The 20,695-nt window shown below is 45.6% G+C and overlaps 1 long non-coding RNA gene across 2 annotated transcripts; it reads right to left on the bottom strand.

The window, feature by feature from the left end:
- Positions 1 to 3,193: 3,193 nt before the first annotated feature.
- LOC105718606 (uncharacterized) lies at positions 3,194 to 17,462 on the bottom strand. 2 transcript variants are annotated; one of them, XR_010338301.1, is made up of 3 exons: positions 17,376 to 17,462; positions 5,627 to 5,864; positions 3,194 to 4,475 (listed from the first exon to the last, which is right to left on the bottom strand). It is a non-coding gene; the product is annotated as an uncharacterized LOC105718606 (long non-coding RNA). The 2 variants fall into 2 exon arrangements; XR_001107797.2 differs by lacking the exon at positions 17,376 to 17,462 and adding an exon at positions 8,103 to 8,360.
- Between the last annotated feature and the right edge of the window lie 3,233 nt (positions 17,463 to 20,695).

Genomic DNA, 20,695 nt, shown 5'->3' with positions numbered 1-20,695 from the left:
TACTCTTTTCCACACTGTCGCCTCTGCAAGGAGGTCACTATGCACAGCTAACACTTAAGGAATGGGGGTTAGGAGGAAGCAGAAAGCAAAAAAGAAAAAAAAGAAAGAAAGAAGGAATTATGCCCAACCTCTTTCAGGGCAGAGCAGCTACATAAATTATTTACAAGTTTTCTTCATGGGATATTTGTCTACTTTCATTTATTTATTTATTTTTGAGACGGAGTCTTACTCTGTCACCCAGGCTGGAGTGCAGTGGCGCCATCTCAGCTCACTGCAGCCTCCACCTCCTGAGTTCATGCGATCCTCCTGCCTCAGCCTCCCTAGTAGCTGGGACTACAGGCCCACATCACCATGCCCGGCTAATTTTTGTATTTTTAGTACAGACAGGGTTTTGCCACGTTGGCCAGGCTGGTCTCGAACTTCTGACCTCAAGTGATCCCCTACCTCGGCCTCCCACAATGCTGGGATTACAGGCGTGAGCCACTGCACCTGGCATACTTTCTTTTACTTATTCTGTCTTCTATTTATATCAGTATGGGCTCACGGATATTTACTTGGATTAGAATCCAGTACCACTTTGTGATTCAAGCTATTCCAGGTTTGACCACTGGGAACTCGTTCCACGGGCTCCTGGGACAGTTTCACAGAACCCCAGCGTTGTGGGTTCCGTTGATCATGTCGATTTTCTGGCACTTACAAGATACTCCAGGCTTTTAAAAGGAAGGAAATTCTAGCACATGCTACAATGTGGATGAACCTTGAAGACATTGTACGAGGTGAAATAAAGACAAATACTATATGACTTTACTTACAGGAGGTATTTAGAATAATTAAAATCATAGAGACAGAAAGTAGAATGGTGGTTGCCGGGGCTGGAGAGTGAGGCTTGGGGTATTCGTGTTTAATGAATACACAGTTTCAGTTTTGCCAGATGCAAAGAGTCTGGAGATGGAGGGTGGTGATGACTGCACATTATGCATGTATTTAATACCATGGCATAGAACACTTCAAAATGGTTATGATGGGCTGGGCCCGGTGACTCGCGCCTGTAATCTCAGCACTTTGGGAGGCCAAGGCTGGCAGATCACTTGAGGTCAGGGGTTTGAGACCACCCTAACCAACATGGTTGAAATCCCGTCTCTACCAAAAATACAAAAATTATCTGGGAGTGGTGGCACACACCTGTAATCCCAGCTACTCGGGAGGCTGAGGCAGGAGAATTGCTTGAACCTAGGAGGTGGAGGTTGCAGTGAGCTGAGATCATGCCACTGAACTCCAGCGCCTGGGCGACAGAGTCAGACTCTGTCTCAAAGAAAAAAAAAGTGGTTACAGGCTCATACCTGTAACCCCAGAACTTTAGTAGGCCAAGACAGGAGGATCACTTGAGCCCAGTAGTTCGAGACCAGCCTGGGCAACATAGCAAGATCCCCGTCTCTACAGAATAATAAATATATTAACTGGGCATGGTGGCGCACACCTGTAGTTCTAGGCGCTTGGGAGCCAAGTGGGAGGATCACTGGAGTCCAGGAGTTTGAGGCTACAGTGAGCTATGATCACACTACTGCACTCTAGCCTGGGCAACAGAGCAAGATCCTGTCTTGAAAAAAAAAGGAAAAGAAAAGGTAAACGTGAGTTCACACTAATGCCACCAAATCCGAACCATTACACATGGATTATTCTAGATTTTTCTTGTTGATCCACAACCTCCCATTCCAACAGTGAGAAACTGGCTCCCACCACCTGCCAACCATTTCCTTAATTGTTTGATTCCATATATCATGTTTCTATCTTATACATTTCCTACTTACTCCCCAAGATTATAAGTTCCACAAAGGCAAGGCCTGGGCTTGGTTTTGTTCTTTCTGCCCCCTCTCCTCCAACCCAACACCCAGCAGAATGTCTTTAAAACAGTAGACCCAATACTTTATGAGTGTCTACCTGGGTAGACGCTCTGCTCATCTCTGGGGTTGCAAAGACGGGTAAGACGTGGCACTGGCTGTCTGGTGGATCCCGGTGCCAACAACTATTTGTTGAACACTAAATGCAATGGAATGACAAGTCATGCCCATCCCCCATAGAGAACCACCAGGAAGGAGAGGCCGACTGGAACGCCAGCTCTGTGCAGGCAGGGATTTGTGCTGGCTGTGGTCACTGCTGTAACCCCAGCACCCAGAAGAGGGTCTGGCACATAATAAGTGCTTAATAAATGTTTGAGGAAGGTGAGGGCAGCTCTCCATTTTTGCATGAGTGACTTTCAGACTCCTTGCACTTACGTTCCCCAGACATAAACTCCCCTAAATGTCTCCTTCTATGCGGAATCTGAACCACCCACATCTGCAGGTGAATGAACGCTGAGGCTACCACTGCCTGCACCCACCCTCCTGGACGCCTTTGCTTATGCAGTTATTTTGACACCTGGTAAAGTATTACTCTACAAAGGTGAATGGAACATGGAAACATAAAGGGCCAATTCCAGTAAGAGATTAGACCTCACTAATCTAATACTGTTAGGGCACAGTAGAAACATCTGGTCCGCTGCTCTGGGAAACTCTCAGGAAACTGTCTGCCTTGCCACCCCGTAGCATGATTCTTCCCTGTTGCAGGGAAGAATGACATGAAGAGGCCCTGACTGGCTTCATCTCAGGTTTACCAGGCATAGGCACCCTTCAAGAAGTTGATTCCACAGCTTTTACGCAGTATAGGAGGCTCTTCAGTTAATTGTCTCTCTTTTTTAAGAAGTAGGTGGCTGGGCACTGTGGCTTACGCCTATAATCCCAGCACTTTGGGAGGCTGAGGCGGGCAGATCACCTGAGGTCCAGAGTTCAAGACCAGCCTGACAAACATGGAGAAACCCCATCTTTACTAAAAATACAAAATTAGCGGCCAGGTGTGGTGGCTTACGCCTGTAATCCCAGCACTTTGGGAGGCAGAGGTGGGTGGATCACAAGGTCAAGAGATCGAGACCATCCTGGCCAACATGGTGAAACCCCGTCTCTACTAAAAATACAAAAATTAGCCAGGTGTGGTGGCACATGCCTGTAGTCCCAGCTACTCAGGAGGCTGAGGCAGAAGAATCGCTTGAACCCAGGAGGCGGAGGTTGCAGTGAGCCAAGATTGCGCCATTGCACTCCAGCCTGGCAACAGAGCAAGACTCCGTCTCAAAATAAACAAATAAATTCGGGAGGCTGAGGCAGGAGAATCGCTTGAACCCACAAGTGGAGGTTGTGGTGAGCCAAGATCGCGCCATTGCACTCCGGTCTGGGCAACAAGAGCAAAACTCCACCTCAAAAAAAAAAAAGTAGGCTTGCTGTTCCTTTGACGGATGTTTCTATAAATAGGTTATGCTGCAACCAGCACATCTGTGTCCTAAAAAGGTTTTTAAAAAGTTGTAAATGGGCTGGGCATGGTGGCTCATGCTGGTAATCCCAGCACTTTGGGAGGCTAAGGCAGGAAGATCGCTTGAGCCCAGGAGTTTGAGACCAGCCTGGGCAACAAAGCAAGAGACCCCATCTCTACAACAAATTTCTAAAACCTAGCTGGGCATGGTGGCACATGACTGTAATCCCAGCCGCTCGGGAGGCTGAAGTGGGAGGATCACTTGAGCCTGGGAGGTGGAGGATGCAGTGAGCTGTCTTCATCACTTCAGCCTGGGTGACTCAGCCAGACCCTGTCTTAATAACAACAATGAAGTTATAAGTGAATGTCACTGTCATCCCTCATTTCTGCCCCAATCTGAAACACCAAAAGAGCTCAGCGTTGCAGCTCTCGGACCCCCTACCCTCAACATCAGCTCCCTCTACCCCATCCCATCCAGGCATCACACCCTGAGTCAGACCCAGGTTTTCCGAAGGTCCCAGACACGACCCTGGGTTGTCGTTCTCCAGGCTGCAGGAGCCCAGGCCGTGCCTGTGCAGGCGAGAGACCCCACTCTCCTGCGTAAAGCCCTGCCTGAGCTGTGAGCGACAGCTCTGAATCCTGAACTCCCTCAGCACATCGCTTTTTAATTAAGCAAGATGAAAAGATGAGACATAATTAGAAAGCAAGCCTTTGGGGCACGGTGGTAGGAGTCGTAATACGATATTCCAAAGGCAGAAAAAAAAACATTTCTGTCTGATCTGCTGAGAACGAATGTTACTCCTTCTCTCGTTGCTGTTTTCATTCAATTTGCAAACATTTATTCCATTCCTACTCCAACGGCGCCTCTTCCTCCCCTTCCACGCGTTTGCTTTGTGCCAGGCTTTTTCCATACATCGTTGCGCTGAATCCTAACAACCGTCTGTGGTCGTTACTGTTATTATCCCTGTAGCTTAGGCAACAAACGGCTAGCAGCAGAAGCAGAGCTCACACCCGGATCCAAGGAGTCAGAAGTCTGGGCTCCGCCAGTACACACTGTGGTCCCCCGGGCCTCGGCTGGGCTGGGCACCAGACGCTAAGCAGGCTTTTCTCCAGGGATGTTCTCACACTGGCCTTGGACCCTAGAGGACGGAGGAGACAACGGACCCCTCCCATACATCAATTCAAGGACAACCGATTTTTCTCTAAGAGGAAGACACCCACACAAAAACCGGAAGGCAGAGTGCCATATGATAAGTTTATCGGCACCATCTCACCAGCCGCCCCCTCCCCAGGGTCTTGATCAATGGGACACAGAGCGCCTCCAGTCTGAGAGGCTTCCTTGGGTGGGTGGTGGGACTGCAAAGTGGGCCTTTGGCAGTGCCTACAAGGGCAACATGAGGTTGCCCGTTGGCCCATTACCCAGGTAATCTGGCCCTCCCTTCCAGAGCAACTGAGAAATGCATGGGTGGGCAGAGCCTCAAGTCCTCCAGATAACAGGACATAACGTGACCTCTCTTGGCACCAGAAATCACTGCCAAGTTTCCAAGCCAGGAAAAGAGCAACATTTGTAAGGCCTGTTTCACGCACCCGCCTATGATCCTCTCGCTGGAGGCAGAGTTGAGCCTCACCATATGCCTGCAAAGTCCAGGACCATTCCCCCACTTTGGTGAGGAGGAAATTGACACTCAGAGGGCTTCAGCCATAAGCCCACAAGCCACACGGCCAGTGCCAGAGCTGAGACATGAGTCCTGCCTCTTGAGCTCAAATGTTAAGGCCTCAGACTGGCAGCCTGGGGACCAAATTTGACCTAAGGATGTGCTTTTTGAAGCCAGCTCAGTGTTTTAGAATTTCCTTTGGAATGACTTGCCAACATTTGAAAATCAGGAGATTTCATATAGAATTCCAGATTCTTGGTTTCTTTTGAAAATTTTGAAATTCTGGCCACCCTGGGCCTGAAATCTTCTCAGTAAGCTATAATCAGCTGGCCTGGAGCCAGGTAGAGGCTGCCCTCCCAGATGGGTTTGGGATCCTGTTGGTACTGGGTTTGTCACCCCTGTCCCACTGCTCATGGCCTCTCCCCTCACAGAAGCCAGCTTAAGGAGACGCAGAGCACGGTTGGTATCCTGGCTGACTATGCTGGTGGAGACCCCGAATGCCCACCTCCTCCCCTGGCAAAGACCACACTGCACAGCCGATTGGAGTGGGTTGGGGGGTTGCACAGCATCCTCCCGGGCACCTGGAGCACCAGAGCGTGCAGGTGCGCCCTGTCCCCGGTTGGCCTGTAACTCACCTGGCACTTCCCAGGGCATCCTGCAAGGCCTGCACAAGAGATGAGCTTTTCATAGACAAGGACGGAGGGCATGAAAGGCCGATGCGCTTCCCCGATCCTGCCCAAGCCTGGCACGGGGGGAGGCTGGATGAGCTTCTAGCCCCTCTGTGCCTGGCCTTCCCTGGGGCTTCCGTGGGGTCTGGGAAGTTTGTGGGCTTGGAATGGGCCAGGATTGGCCTCTGGGGATGTTGATCGATATCTGTAAATGGACAGATGGATCAGTACAAACCTTTGTCTGTTCATCACAAACACTGACATCAACGGATGCTGGGAAAAGCCCCTTTGAAATCACTGCCAACCCATGCAGGTGCAGGAAATCCTGCTGTGAGCACCTCACCCCTTTGCGTTAAAAGGGTTGCCTCCTCAGGGCTCATTTTTAAAAGCAGGCACTCCTGGGAAGTATCAGCCATTAATGCCTGAGTATGAATTGCTCTCCCAGACTTAAGTTTTTAGAAAACTCAGAGATCACTTACTCCAAACAGCACATTTTTTGTTTCTGATTTATCCACAGTAAGGAGCAGAGCAGGAGCCACAGGGAGGCTTTCCTGAGTCTGTGGTCTGGGGCAGTGGGTGGTAAACTCTTCCCGTAAATGGGCAGATCATAAATATGTCAGGATTCGCTGGCCACACAGTCTCTGTTGCAACTGCTCAACTCTGCTTTTAACTCTGTTTTAACTCTGTTAAAAGCAGCCCCACGAGAAGAAATGAATGCGGCTGGGTTCCCATCAAACTATCCATGGATGCCAAGATTTGAATTTCATATAATTTGTATGTGTCATGAAATATTATTCTCTTTCCTTTTTTCCAACCATTTAAAAATGTCAAAGCCACACTTGCCTTGTGGGCAGTACAAAACCAAGCATGGGGCCATGGTGTGCTTCCCTCTGGTCCAGCAGAATGGTTTCAAGAAAGCTGCACTGCAGGCCCTCGCACATTGTAAAGCTGTTTTCTAAAATGGTTTGCCATAACTTGGACGCAGCACGATGTGATTCATATATCATATCCAATGTCATACTTCAATACTGACATTTTAAAACTTATGTCCTCCTTTAAATAAACCTAGTGGAATACAACATTGCTACCCACCATCATCCATTTTAAAAATATACGAGCATGCCCTTTCTTGAGCAGCTAGTGCCGTTACACCATTCCTTTTTTCTCCTTGGGCTCTGATTCCACCCCTTCCACATAATCTTATCCTAATATGTTATCATGCTTTGAAGTCCTACAGTAATTATCCTTTGATTCTTTTTTTTTGAGAGAGTCTTGCTCTGTCAACCAGGCTGGAGTGCAGTGGCACAATCTCGGCTCACCGCAACCTCCGCCTCCCGGGTCAAGCGATTCTCCTGCCTCAGCCTCCAGAGTAGCTGGGATTACAGGCGTGCATCACCACGCCCAGCTAATTTTTTTGTATTTTTAGGAGAGATGGGGTTTCACCATATTGGCAGGCTGGTCTCGAACTCCTGACCTCAGGTGATCCACCCGCCTTGGCCTTCCAAAGTGCTGGGATTACAAGCGTGAGCTGCCATGCCCAGTGCCCTTTGATTCTTTGAAACAAAATGTATATAAATTAAAATGCTAAAACTTTATTATTTCCTGTGATCATAAGGCTCTGATGAAATTATTTTTCCTCTAGATTGCATCGTCATTACAATTATTAGTCACACACAAAACAAAATAGCATGGGTACTACAAATTTTGATGCTATTTTTTATATCAATATCAATGATGATTAGCCACAGAAAGCCAAATGTTACTGGAAAGCTATCTGAATGGGGTGTTTAGGTTTTTCTCTCTCACTCAGTTAACATACCCAGAGATGGATATTATTTGTTGCTAGGATAAGACAGGAATTAGCATCCTGTTTTCGTTTTTATAGATGTGATCCCTGAATCCATGGAGCCAGAAGGAATTTGTGATAGTGAATTTTTCCAACTCTGTCCAAGTTGGAGGCCAAAAATGTCACAATGCGATCTAGAGTCAAATTATTTTTTACTTTTTAAAATGTTGTTGAAGGCCAGGCGAGGTGGCTCACACCTGTAATCCCAGCACTTTGGGAGGCCGAGGCGAGTGGATTACCTGACGTCAGGAGTTCAAGACCAGCCTGGCCAACATGGTGAAACCCTGTCTCTACTAAAAATACAAAAGTTAGCTGAGTGTGGTGGTGGGCGCCTGTAATCTCAGCTACTTGGGAGGCTGAGGCGGGAGAATTGCTTGAACCCGGGAGGCAGAGGTTGTAGTGAGCTGAGATTGCGTCACCGCACTCCAGCCTGAGCAACAGACCAAGACTCTATCTCAAAGTAAATAAATAAATAATAAAATGGTATTGAAGATAAATATTAAAAGCCATCTGACCTGCGAAATGATTTATTACCTGTCTTAGTTCCAGTGCCTACACCTCAAACTGTCCCTTTATTGCCCCAGAAGCTTTTTTCACCTGCTAGGATCCAGGATGGGTTAGGTTTGCATCTTTTTGGTGAACCAGAACAGCAGTTAAGAAAGGCAGCCGGGGAAGACAAACTGATGGATGCACTGGTGAGGTGGAAGGAAGTCGAGAAGAAAGCTGACTTGGAAGTCCACTCCCTTCCAGACTACCCATACCCCTTTCCATCTGAAGATCACCAGCCTAGAACAAAGCTGGAGAAAGACAGACATTCTGTGATGAAAACTGCAAAGCATTCTGCAAGAACAACGCCATCCAAACCCCACACTGAGACACTCAACCAAGCTCTAGCAAAGCTTCTCACAGCCTCAGGCCACCCGCCTGGGACAATCCAGCCCCGCTTTGCACTCCTGTGTGGAAAAGCTCAGGGATGCCGAAAGAATTAACCGTTTCTTCCAGCCAACACGTGAGGATGGACAGTTCTTTAAAAACTTACAGTTGTAAATCCTTTCTCTCTCCCTGTGAGTTGTATGTATGCCTCCTACAGCCCAGACGTGGCTTTCTCAAGACTTGAGACCATTTCTTTGAAGTGGCGTCATCAGCAAGGATAGGGCCTGTCCTAGCCCCTGAGGGAGGGCAGGAACCTGACTCTGACAGAGGTCAGTTGGTCTACACAGCTGGCCTCATCACGCTGACACGTAGTTTTTCACTTCTCTGACTCTGTTTGAGCCCTGGCTCACTCCTTCCTACTCCCTCATTCTCCCTTAAAAACAGAGGACACTGAGGGAACCCAGTCAGAGGGCACCCAAGACGGGTGCGGTGGCTCACACCTATGATCTCGGGCAAGGCAGGAGGATCCCTTGAGCTCAGGAGTTCAAGACCAGCCTGGAAACATAGGGAGACTTCTGTCTCTACATTTTTTTTTTTATTAGCTAGGTGTGGTGGTGTGCACCTATGGTCCCAGCTACTTGGGAGGCTGAGGCAGGAGGATTGCCTGACCCTAGGAGGTTGAGGCTGCAGTGAGCTATAATCGCACTACCGCACTTCATCCTGGGCAAGAGAGCAAGACTCTGTCTCAAAAAACAAACGCCCAGTTACTTCTGTACAAATCAACGTTGAGCTCGGTTTACAGTAGGGCCTCTTCCCTACTATCGAAGCTACCACTGAATAAAATCTGTCTTTACCACCTTTAGCCAGGGCCAATTTTGTTTATCTTTGACCATGTAATATCCCCTCTCCCTGGCACACGGATGATCAATTACAGCGGGACCCTCAATCCAGATGGGGTGGGAGGATCCTTTCTCCAGGGTGTTCATGGCGATTGCTTCACTGAACACAGAGGCCACCAGACCACGAGGACACAGAGCTGCCCACCCAGACAAGATAAAACAGAAGCTGGCCCTGCTCCCAGGGAAGCCCCTTCCCACAGGAGCGTCTCCCCTTCCTCGGTGCGCTCTTCGCAGAGGATGTATTTCCCGGTGCTGTGGGGAGCTCAGGTCAGGTGCCCTGGCAGGACAGACTAAATTCCTTCAAAACTGAGGGAAGCGCCTCCTGTTGTGGAAAAGAAGAAACCAGACCTTGGCAGGGCCCAGTGGCTCACGCCTGTAATCCCAGCACTTTGGAAGGCTGAGGCAGGAGGATCACTTGAGGCCAGGAGTTTGAGACCAGCCTGGTCAATATGGTGAAACCCCGTCTCTACCAAAAATACAAAAATTAGCCCGGCATGGTGGTGGGCGCCTGTAATCCCAGCTACTCAAGAGGCTGAGGCAGGAGAATCGCAGGTGGCAGTGAGCCAAGATCGTGCCACTGGACTCCAGCCTGGGCGACAGAATGAGACTTTGTCTCAAAAATAAAGTAAAATTTAATTTAATTTAAAAAAAAGAAAAAGAAAACCTTAACATTTTGGAGCATTAAGTTTTCTCCATAAGGCCCACCTAAGGTGCAGATCATATTACATAGCAAAAGTGGGAGGGGCCGGGTCAGCAGACTTCCCCAAGGCCACTGAAGCCAGTCAGAGGCCACTTGTCCTCTCCCACTTCAAACAACCCTGATGGCTATAAACACTGCGTGGCCTGACAGATGGCCAGCAGGAGGTGACCCCAAGTCCCTTGGCAGCATCGATCGGTTCACCTGGGTAGACCCTAAAAGCCAGCAGCCCAAAGGTAGTTCTGGGCATGGGAAGTCAATGTGAAGCTGTATGTGGTGGAAATGCAGGTTGAGGCTCTTTTGAAACTGAGAAGTGCCTCTCGCCCATGGAGATATAAAGCTGTCTCGTGGTGGACTGTGGAAATCCCAAGGCTCAGAGCCCTTCCCAGGACATGGCAGGGAAAATGCAGGGAGTGTTCGATGACAATGCTGGGGGCATGGACTCCTGGCCCCTAAGGAGCCCCATGCAACTCCTTCGAGGCCTCTGGAATGACAAGGCATAATTCAGGTGCCAGGGCTCAGGCTCCTGGGACCCTCCAGGGGGTGTGGTGGCAGCAGCCTCTGAGCTAAGAAAGTCAATCATTCTAGAGCCCTCACCATTCTATTTAAAGCTCAAGACAAAGAGAAGGCAGGAAGGGAAATGCTCAAGGCAAACAACCTCCCTGCAGCACCGGGAGACCCGCCTGGGGAGGAGGGGCCCAGAGGCCTCAGAATCGTCTGTGAGAGAGCACTGCACTGCTTGAGGCCGAGTGATGCTGAGTATGGGAAATGGAAGACATCCTCAAAGGCTATCGATCAGAGATGGTGTCGTTGGTTAGACACACCCACAGCGGTATGCTCTGCGGACAATGAAGCAGAGCCCAATTTGTTGGCTTGGAGAGGTGACCCCAGCACATTATTATTGAGTTAAAAAATAAATTTACAAACAGCACTGATAGTAAGATCCCATTTATGTAAATTTCTCTCTCTCTCTCGCTCTCACACACACACACACACACACACACACACACACACACACACACCCTGGTATGGAAAAAGTCAGGAAACAGCACCAGGGCCAGCTTCACGTGCAGGGTCCCAAGCTTGGTTTAACACTCTGCTGCCACCATCTTAATTTGTAATTCTATAGCTGGCCCTGCATGGAATAAGCTCGCTTAAAAAAAATCAACGTTGATGAGAGATAATATACATACAATAAAATACACCCATTTTAAGTGGACAACTGGATGAGTTTTGACAAATATCCATGCAACCACCTAAATTCAGATCTAGAACCTCTCCTTGCCCCAGCAAGTGCCTCCTGCCTCCCGCCCCAACCCCACGAAACCACCATCACTGACACTGTCACTGCAGCTTACTGTTGTCATTTCCAGAATATGACAAAAATGAAATTGAACACTGTGCACGCTTGTTTCTGCCTTCTTCCCCCACTGTCGTGTTCTGGGAGTCCATGTGGTGTGATCAGTGGTTGTTTCCTTTTGCACTGTAGAGAAATGTGGATATATATGTAGATGTTCGTGTACCACCGTTCGCCTCTTTCTCCGTTAGTGGACATCCGGGTAGTTTCCAGTTTGGGGCCGTTAACGAGCAGTACTGATGTGAGTTTTTGTGGACACGCTGTGTAGCGACACATGCTTTCGCTTCTCTTGGGCAAACACCTAGGAGTGGGATGGCTGTGTTGTATGGTAGATGTGTTAAAGTTTAATTGCCTAAGAAACTGCCAAACTATTTTCCAAAATGTTTGCACCATGTTTAGATAAACAGCACATTACATTTTGAATACTATGTGCAATATGTTTTTCTGCAACTTCCAGTGCAACAAACACAGTTCAGAGTATCCCAAAATTCTGGAAACAAGAGTCAAAGAGTGATTATTTATTGTACCTTGTTCAGATTAACAATTGGACCCATTGCCAAGCGTAGAGGTACTACACCTGAAAAAGTGTCTAGCAGTTAAAGAAAATCATATTGAGCACAGGGTTTGGAGGTTTAACAAATAGAATGTTTTAAAACAAGTTTATCCTATGTTTCCTGAATTTGGGGCCAACCTAAGCCTGGAAAAATGAACAGGAAGGTCAACTCAATGTGTTACACATTTTATTTATTTATTTATTTATTTATTTATTTATTTATTTTTGAGACGGAGTTTCGCTCTTGTTACCCAGGCTGGAGTGCAATGGCGCGATCTCGGCTCACTGCAACCTCCGCCTCCTGGGTTCAGGCAATTCTCCTGCCTCAGCCTCCTGAGTAGCTGGGATTACAGGCACGCGCCACCATGCCCAGCTAATTTTTTGTATTAGTAGAGACGGGGTTTCACCATGTTGACCAGGATGGTCTTGATCTCTTGACCTCGTGATCCACCCGCCTCGGCCTCCCAAAGTGCTGGGATTACAGGCTTGAGCCACCGCGCCCGGCCTACACATTTTATAATGATAGTCATGGATTACGTCCCAGCTTTAAAAGCTGCATTTATTTGTTGCAGAAAATTTAGAAAATACACATAAGAATAAAAATATAGTTCCTACTCATCAATGTTATTTTCTCCTGTGTGTTTTGCTAGGTACTTGTGTGTGTGCTTGATATTACTCATATTTTTAATCTCACATTAACTTCCTAAAACATCTCCTTATTTACAAAAGCAGTACTCCCTCAGCAAAATTTTAAAAACAAAATATTAATGATTTAAAATTAAAAATTGAACTAAGAGCCTCCTCCCCAAAGTTAACAACCTGCTTTTCATCCATCCAGACAATTTTTTACATGGGTTCAGTCCTTGATATATGTACATGTGTATGAACATTGTGTGTTTTTGAACCCATATATTTTTAAATTTATATCATTTTATATCATATTTTTACCTAGTAATATACATTAAATATTCTTAGAAAAAAGTTTTGAATATCTACATAATACTCCACTGTATAAGTGCACCTTAATTTATTAAACTCTTACTCAAATGTTAAAGCTCTTGGTTGAGTCTATTTGTGTGTGCTTGTGTGTGCTTGTGTGTGTGTGTGTGTGTGTGTGTGTGTGTGTGTGTAGCAATGCTGTGATAAGCATTTTTGTCGGTAAAATTTGGCCACATGTCTAATTCAATGCTTAGGATAAAGTCTTAGAGCTAGAATTTCTAGATCAAATTATACATCATATTAATAATCTTAAAAAACTATTATCAAATTGTTTCCAAAACATTTTAACCAGTTTATCCCTCAACTGGTCAAAATTCAGTTTAACCGTTTTAAATGTTTTAACTTTTAGAGTGAAAAGTTATGTCTCACTGTTGAACTCATTGACATGCTGGTGATCGTGAGGGAGCTTAGCGGGTTGTTTTTCATATGCTTATTGGCCTTTTAAAAATTGCTTTCCTTTTGTGAATTGTTTACATTTTAACCTATTTTTTCATTGGGTTCAATCTTTTTCTTATGGAAATATGAAAGTATTTAATATATTTTTGAATTTCCAGCATTTATAACAGTGCATCAACCATTATGAGCACTTAATAAATGTTAAATGAAGGAATATATACAAGAGCTAGTCATCACTTTTTCTGCATATTGCAAATATGTGTTCTTAGCAAATAATAGCTTAAAATTTTGCTCATTTTTTTAATTTAAAATAGAATTTTAAAAGCTATTTCTATTTTTCTTCTGTGGCTTCCTTCATATTCTATGTTTGGTAAAGTTTTCCTTCATTCTTAAATCAGATAAACTTTGCTCTATCTTATCTTCTCATTCTATTTTTATAAAATACTTAAATCTTAATATCTGGAAGGGCAAACTTGGTTTCATTACATCTGTTTTTCAAAAAGTTCTTGGTAATTCTCTCCAGCTTATCTTTTAGGTAACTTCAGAATTACTTAAATCACCCCACCACACACATACAAATACCATTTGGATTTAGGGAGAACTGCCTTCAACCTATAAGTGACGATACTTGGTCTCTCTGTCCCTCATGTCCCTGGGATCTTTATTGGAGTAAGTTGGAAGGGATGCCAAGGTCACGAAGCCAATATCAAACAATACACACAGCACCCAGAGCTCTGCACCAGACTCCAGCTTGCCAGCAGTGCTCAAAGATGATTCATTAATTACTAAGTATTTTTAAAAGACAGTCACCAAGTCCATAAGATTGGGGTCAAAATAGGCATTGTCTTGCACTTCAGGTTGGAATATAAATTGAGAGAGCTTTTAAAAGCAACTGGAAAATTCCCTTGTGCTTCAGGTTGGAATGTAAATTGAGAGACAGCTTTTAAAAACAGCTGGAAAATGAGCACCGAGGGCTTTAACAATGCCTGCGCTTTTGACCAGGAGACCCACGTTTAGGAACTGCCAAGAAAACAGTGTGAACAAACATATACGCACAAAGATATCCTCCACTATATAAGGAAAAACTAGAATGAGGTGTCTAACATCGAGGAAACCCATTTGGCACATTCCTGCATATAGATCTAAGAGAATTTCATGCAGTTTTCAGAAGTGATTCTTACAAATCCCAGCAAGATGTACAGCAAACAAACCTAGCGGCTGCCCACGATACTCTGGATGGTAAATTTGGATGAGATTCTTCTTTTCTTTTTAGTTTTTAAAATAATTTTCCAAGTTTTGTACCATAAACATGTATTTCCTTGATAATTTATTGAAACCTGTTTTAAATGAGCAATTTACATGTTTAAAAATTAATATAACTTTTTGTTATAACAAATCCACACTCATAGAAAGGAAAAAAAGAAAAAAAAGGCTAAACACTGCACAAAGTCTGTAAAGAAGAAAGTAAAAATAATCTGAAATCCTACCACCTGAAGATAACCACCTCTGTACATACACATACATACATATGGACAAACATATAGAGATACGCACATGCTGTTTTGTAAATTACTTTTCCTCATCAGTATGTCATGGACATCCTTCCACAGCAATAAAAGACCATCGCTCATTCTTTTTTAATGGTCCATGTTAAAATATTTCCACCCATACATCTTGTCACACTGATGTACCATTATTTATTTAACCGATGTTCTACTGATGCACCAGAGGTCGTTTGCAACATTTCACTTAGTCATTAACATACCAATAAATGATCTGGACTGCGGGGGTCAGCCTCTGCTGTAGAGTTAATTCTACTACGAATTCACTACTCAGGTCAGGGTGTCAGTTTCGTCCTTTGTAAGAGGACATGGCAATTCCTGAGATGCCTCCAGCTGTAGCATTCTCTCATTTCTTGCAGTAGCAGCTGGTTTCTTAAGAATATGAAGTGCTCAGTGTAATTGAGAGCAATCTGCACAGCTAAGAATAGTGATCCTCTCTGAAATGATACTGTGGAAGCCCTCAAATTACCACCAGACTTCAACAATACATATTTCCAGATCTGCAGGGTGACTGGAAGATGGCTTCTGATGCCAACTTGGGCTACAACCATGCCGGAATGCAGCTCTGTCTTCAGCCAGGCCAGGAGCATTCAAAGAAGCATAACTGTGCAGCCATCTGCCTTTCTCCCAGTGGTCGAGTGCTCTTTTTTTACACACTGCTCTTAGAGTTCTGCCCGTTTTCTCCACCACCTGCATTTTCCCTTAAACCTCAAACATACATATTAGGATGCCTTGAGCTCTGTGTTTGCTCTGCAGCAAATCTCTCAATAATCCACCTGCTATCAGCATCACACCCCTGGTAAATGCTCCTAATGGACCTCTTCCCAGCAAAGAGCTTTTGATGTCATATAGCAAGCACAAGTGTGAGATTCAACCAGGCAGACTGGCTTTATCTAACCGCAGCAACAACAAACCTAAACTGGGCACCTACTACGTGCCAGGCACACTTTTGTGCATCACTTCATTTCTGAAGACTGGCCAGTTTCTGAAGGCAGTTAGGGAAAACCCTTGTTGAGAATTCCAGCTTTAAAAAGTGCCTCTGACTCCCGATATAAATCCCCGCCGCGACAGTAATCACACCTAGCAGCTTATATCTTTCCCAAATATTCACTTGCTTTGGCCTTGAAGAACTGCTTTCACTGACTTGTGCTTTGGGGCAGACCTTCAGGCATTGAGGGATTTAGCAGGAAACAACATCATGAAGCTAGCTGTTTGTTGTTCAAGAGATGATGAGAATATATTTTGGGACAGTAGAGAGGGCCCTCAAGCTTCTGGGTTGGCCTCTTTGCTTTGGCCACCAGGAAGCTCAAAATCAAACCAGTGTCCCATCACCTATAATATGTACACACCTTTTGATATAATGCATCACATGGATAACTTTCACATCAATTCATCTTTTCACCCATGTTTTCCTATCACCCTGATTTTTCTGGGTTATTTTTCATCCTGTTCCATTTTGTGTACCATTGCCTCATACCCATGGTGAATGGGAAGGGAAATAAAGAGATGTTACAAGTCAGAGACAGGACAAAAGACTGGCCCCTAACTCCCAGCCCTTTCCCCAGCTTTGATGATTCGGCCGCCCGAGGAGGGGGAGTCACTTTGATGGGCTGATTCAAGTCACCCTCAGTCATTGCAACTTCAGAATGAAGTGCACCGTGGGCCCTTCCCACATCTTCTTCAACCACCCCACATTTTGTTCTTACCCATCAAAACAGCTGATCTTTTCCCTGCCCACCAGGTAAAGGTGACAAAGTCAGTAAAATCAAAATCACCCTTGAAGGGCCACCTCCTATGGATCCTAACTTAGATCCTAATTTAGAACTCTAAAGGAGTGGCCTCCCAGGTTCTAGGGTGACTTGAGAGAAAGCCTCAATTTAAAAGCAAAACCCAAAATGCCCTCTACCCACTAAAGTCCCCATTACTGCTGCAAGGCACAGGCAAGAAGTTTGCATCGAGTGCACGTCTGCAGCAAACTGCATGAGCATCACCTTCTTTCTGGTCATTAAGCTTTGGTGCTTGTCACCTCACTGCCCGGCCCACCCTCCCTCCTGATCTATCCACCCTGGTGCCGCTGTGAACCCTGCCTCCTCCAGGAAGCCTTCCCTGACACATTCATTCAGGCCTCCTTTCTGTTTCTACCTATTGCTAACTCAGCACAATTCATCAGGTAACTGCTTCCAATCCTGCCCCGTCCCCCCCCCGACCCCTCCCTCCTCCTTAGAATCTTAGCTAAAGCCATGAGGATGCCTGTTCTTGAAGCACCAGTCCAGTTTCCAATGAGATCACAGAAAGCTACCTGCTTGGCTACACGCCGCGTTTCCTTTTTAACTAAAGTTCAGCCAAAGCTGTCATTAAGACCTGGCCTTAGCCAAGAAGCGATGGTAAATTCCCCATGCCGCAGCATCTTGGTTCAGATTAGGATAAACCCCAACACCCAGCCCAGCATCACAAAACAACAGTTCGAAAGAAACACCCAATACAATGTGTATCAATATTTACTGCGCTTGTACCCGTGACCTTGAGTTAGCTACCTCGTCTCCCGCGGATTTCTTATCTGGTGGAAGGTAGGTCGTCACGGTGCCCAGCTCACACTACTAAGTAGCTGCTTACTTCCCTGCTCTGTTTCACTTTCCTCATCCCACTGCGTTGTTGTGAGTCTACGTGAGCTAAGGCATGAAAAGTGCTTAGAATGGAGCCAGCACTCTTCAAAGCCAGCGACTAGTAGTGATACAATTATCGAATCATTGTGACAATCTTGGCACAGTGCCTGGCATTCAGTAGGCACTTGATAAACCCTGGCTGCCGAGGCTGCGTGCTTCTGACTAACTTCTAAGATTTCAAAGCCCTTTACATGTATTTTTCACACACGGTCAACTGAATTATGTGTTCTTCGTTCAGCTACACGGTTTCACCACTGTGGGAAGAGGACGCTTTTTTTAATTTTGTAATGAAGCCATGCTTTGGGTGGCAAATCATAAGTTTAGTTTGCTTTTCTTCGTTTTCCTTTTTAAAATTTAATTTAATTTAATGTTGAAACAGGATGTCAGTCTGTCACCCAGGCTGGAGTCTAGCGGCATGACTGTGGCTCCCAACAACCTCTGCCTCTCAGGCTCAGGTGATCCTCCCACCTCAGCTTCCCGAGGAGCTGGAACTACAGGCACGGGCCATCGTGCCCAGGTAATTTTTGTAGTTTTTGTAGAAATGGGGTTTTGTCATGTTTCCAGGCTGACCTTGAACTCGTGGGCTCAAGCAATCTGCCTGCCTCGGCCTCCCAAAGTGCTGAGATTACAGGTGTGAGCCACTGCACCGGGCCTGTTTTCCTTTTTAAATTAAATGAATTGACTGATTATTCCCCCTCGGCTCTTCCTTGTTTTAAAATGGCATGAATGAAACAACGTCCACCACAGAGGTCCATACCCTACAGCGCCACTCTCTGTCTGCCACAAACCACTGGGTCCTGGCCCTGGTCCCCTCTGGTCTGGCGCCAAGTGACTCTGCTTCCCCTCCCCCGTTTCCTTCCCCTTCCCGTTTCTCCTGTGGCCTCACAGCGTTGTGTCTCTCGCCAGCTCACCGGTCTTTTCTGGGCTGCTCCATCAACCCCTGCTCCCAAAGCCTGTCATTTTTTAATGGCTATTTAAGCTGACTGGTTTTCAGTCCTTTCTTTAGTTCCGATTTCAGTGGCCCATTGGTTTTCTAAGTTCACGGTGACTATTTTAAAAGCACAACTCTTTCCCTTTAAACTGTGTGCTGAAAGTTAGTACATTTAAAACAAGACATGTAATCACATTTTTCCTGGTTTAAATGTAATATACAATTGAAGGAGATTGAGTATGCCATCCCCAAATATACCACTTTGCCTTCAAGACTAATGTGCACTGAAATGAATAAGCTCTCTGTCCTCCCCCTTTCTGAAAGCAGGGATCAGTGACTCATGCCTGTAATCCCAGCACTTTGGGAGGCTGAGGCAAAAGGATCACTTCAGCCTAGTTCAAGACTAGCCTGGGCAACACAGGGAGACCCCATCTACACAAAAAGTTAAAAAAAATTAGCTGAGCCTGATGCTGCACACTTGTGGTCCCAGCTACTCAAGAGTTTGAGGTGGGCGGACTTTGTAAAAGTAACGTAAAATTCCATTTGCAAAGATATCTCCTTCTCATACCAAGAAGAGGAGGACAACTCTTAATCACAGGTGACGGAGACCACTTTTACTACGCAGCACAAGATGCATCAGATATTACTAAATAACCCTTACCTTCCATTAGTCCCCCCATATATTTACCTTCTGACAACTGACTGCCCTTAGTTGCCTCTCCAAGACTTACTGCCTTTTGTTAAAATGGTATATAACCCTTCCTGGGTTTGCCCATCTTGCCTGTGAAACCCTAACTTGCATGTGAAATATTTTCTCCTGTTCAATTGTCTTTTATCACTTTGATTCTTAGGCCCAAGTCACTGAACCTGAGAGGGCAAAGGAAAAGTTGCTGTCGTTTTATCTCCCCACATAGTCATATGCTGACATTTTAGAAAATGAACAAATGCCTAACGAAAAATTTTAATCACTCATAAATAACCTGCCTACCCTGAGACAATGAAGCTCCCATCGAGGCGCCGTTTCTTCTGGCCTCCCACCCCCTTCTGCACAGACACAGAGGAAGCGTGAGTCCACAGAACAGCATGGAGAGAGGGGCTGGAGGTGCAGAGAACCTGACTGCTTCACCTCCGAGGCGTGCGAACTTAGGCAATCATTTAACCTTCCTCAGCCTTGTTTCCTCATCTGTGAAATGGGGGGAAGATGAGGATCTGCTTCACAAGGTTGTGAGGACTCTAAGACACAGCAAGGGCTGTTTACAATCTGGCATGCGGCCAGCGCCCACCGGGTGGTAATTGCCTAAATATAAACTTTCGTTCTACTACAGAAATATCAGCAACTGATATTTTATAAAATAGAATTATAATACATTTAAACATGACGTATTCAACATTTTATACATTAAAAATATAAAGTTATAATTTACAAATTAAAATATATAGGCCGAGGCGGGAGGATCCCTTGAAGCTAGGAGTTTGAGACCAGCCTGGGGAAAAAAAAAAAGGAAAAAGAAAGAAAGAAGGGAAAATACTATAAAATAGACGATGTATCAGTGATTACACTGTAAATCTACATGGGCAGCTTGCCAGCTGAACTTTATACACTATCAATAGTGTTTCCCGTCACTGCAAGATACTATCTCATTTTTTTTTGTTTTTGTTTTTGTTTTTGTTTTTGTTTTTGTTTTTTTTTTGAGACAGAGTTTCACTCTTGTTACCCAGGCTGGAGTGCAATGGCGCGATCTTGGCTCACAGCAACCTCCGCCTCCTGGGTTCAGGCAATTCTCCTGCCTCAGCCTCCTGAGTAGCTGGGATTACAGGCACGCGCCACAGTGCCCAGCGATACTATCTCATTTTTAATGCTGCCCAGAACTCATTTCACACTGTCTTTGATTTTTAACAGGACCAACTGCTAATTTCAGTGCCATAACAGCACAGCTAGGATACGATCATAATTGAGATTCCCTGTTCCAAAAAAGCCATCTCCAACTGACACTCCCTTTGGCTTCATTTACGCCTCGGTAGAAGTGGCTTCCTGTGAGCTTGGCCGTTGATGTATGATCGCCAGCTGATGCCAACAAATCAGCTCTGGAGGGATCAAACAGTGAGTGTTTCAACTCCAAGTGCTTAGACAGAACTGTTGTATTCTCTCCCAGGCCCTGCAGGCACCTGCAGTTCCCATTTCCTGAGGCCTGGGAAGGAATTCGGAAAAGTGAGAGGCTTTTATACTCTGATCAGGTCACACTGAAACTGCTGGGTCCCT

The sequence above is a fragment of the Aotus nancymaae genome, unplaced genomic scaffold, assembly GCF_030222135.1.
Source record: "Aotus nancymaae isolate 86718 unplaced genomic scaffold, 86718_ANA_hifiasm-v0.15.2.pri h1tg000059l, whole genome shotgun sequence".
Lineage (NCBI taxonomy): Eukaryota > Metazoa > Chordata > Mammalia > Primates > Aotidae > Aotus > Aotus nancymaae.
The sequence above is the reverse complement of the archived record's forward strand: the minus strand, read 5'-3'. Positions and strand labels throughout refer to the sequence as shown.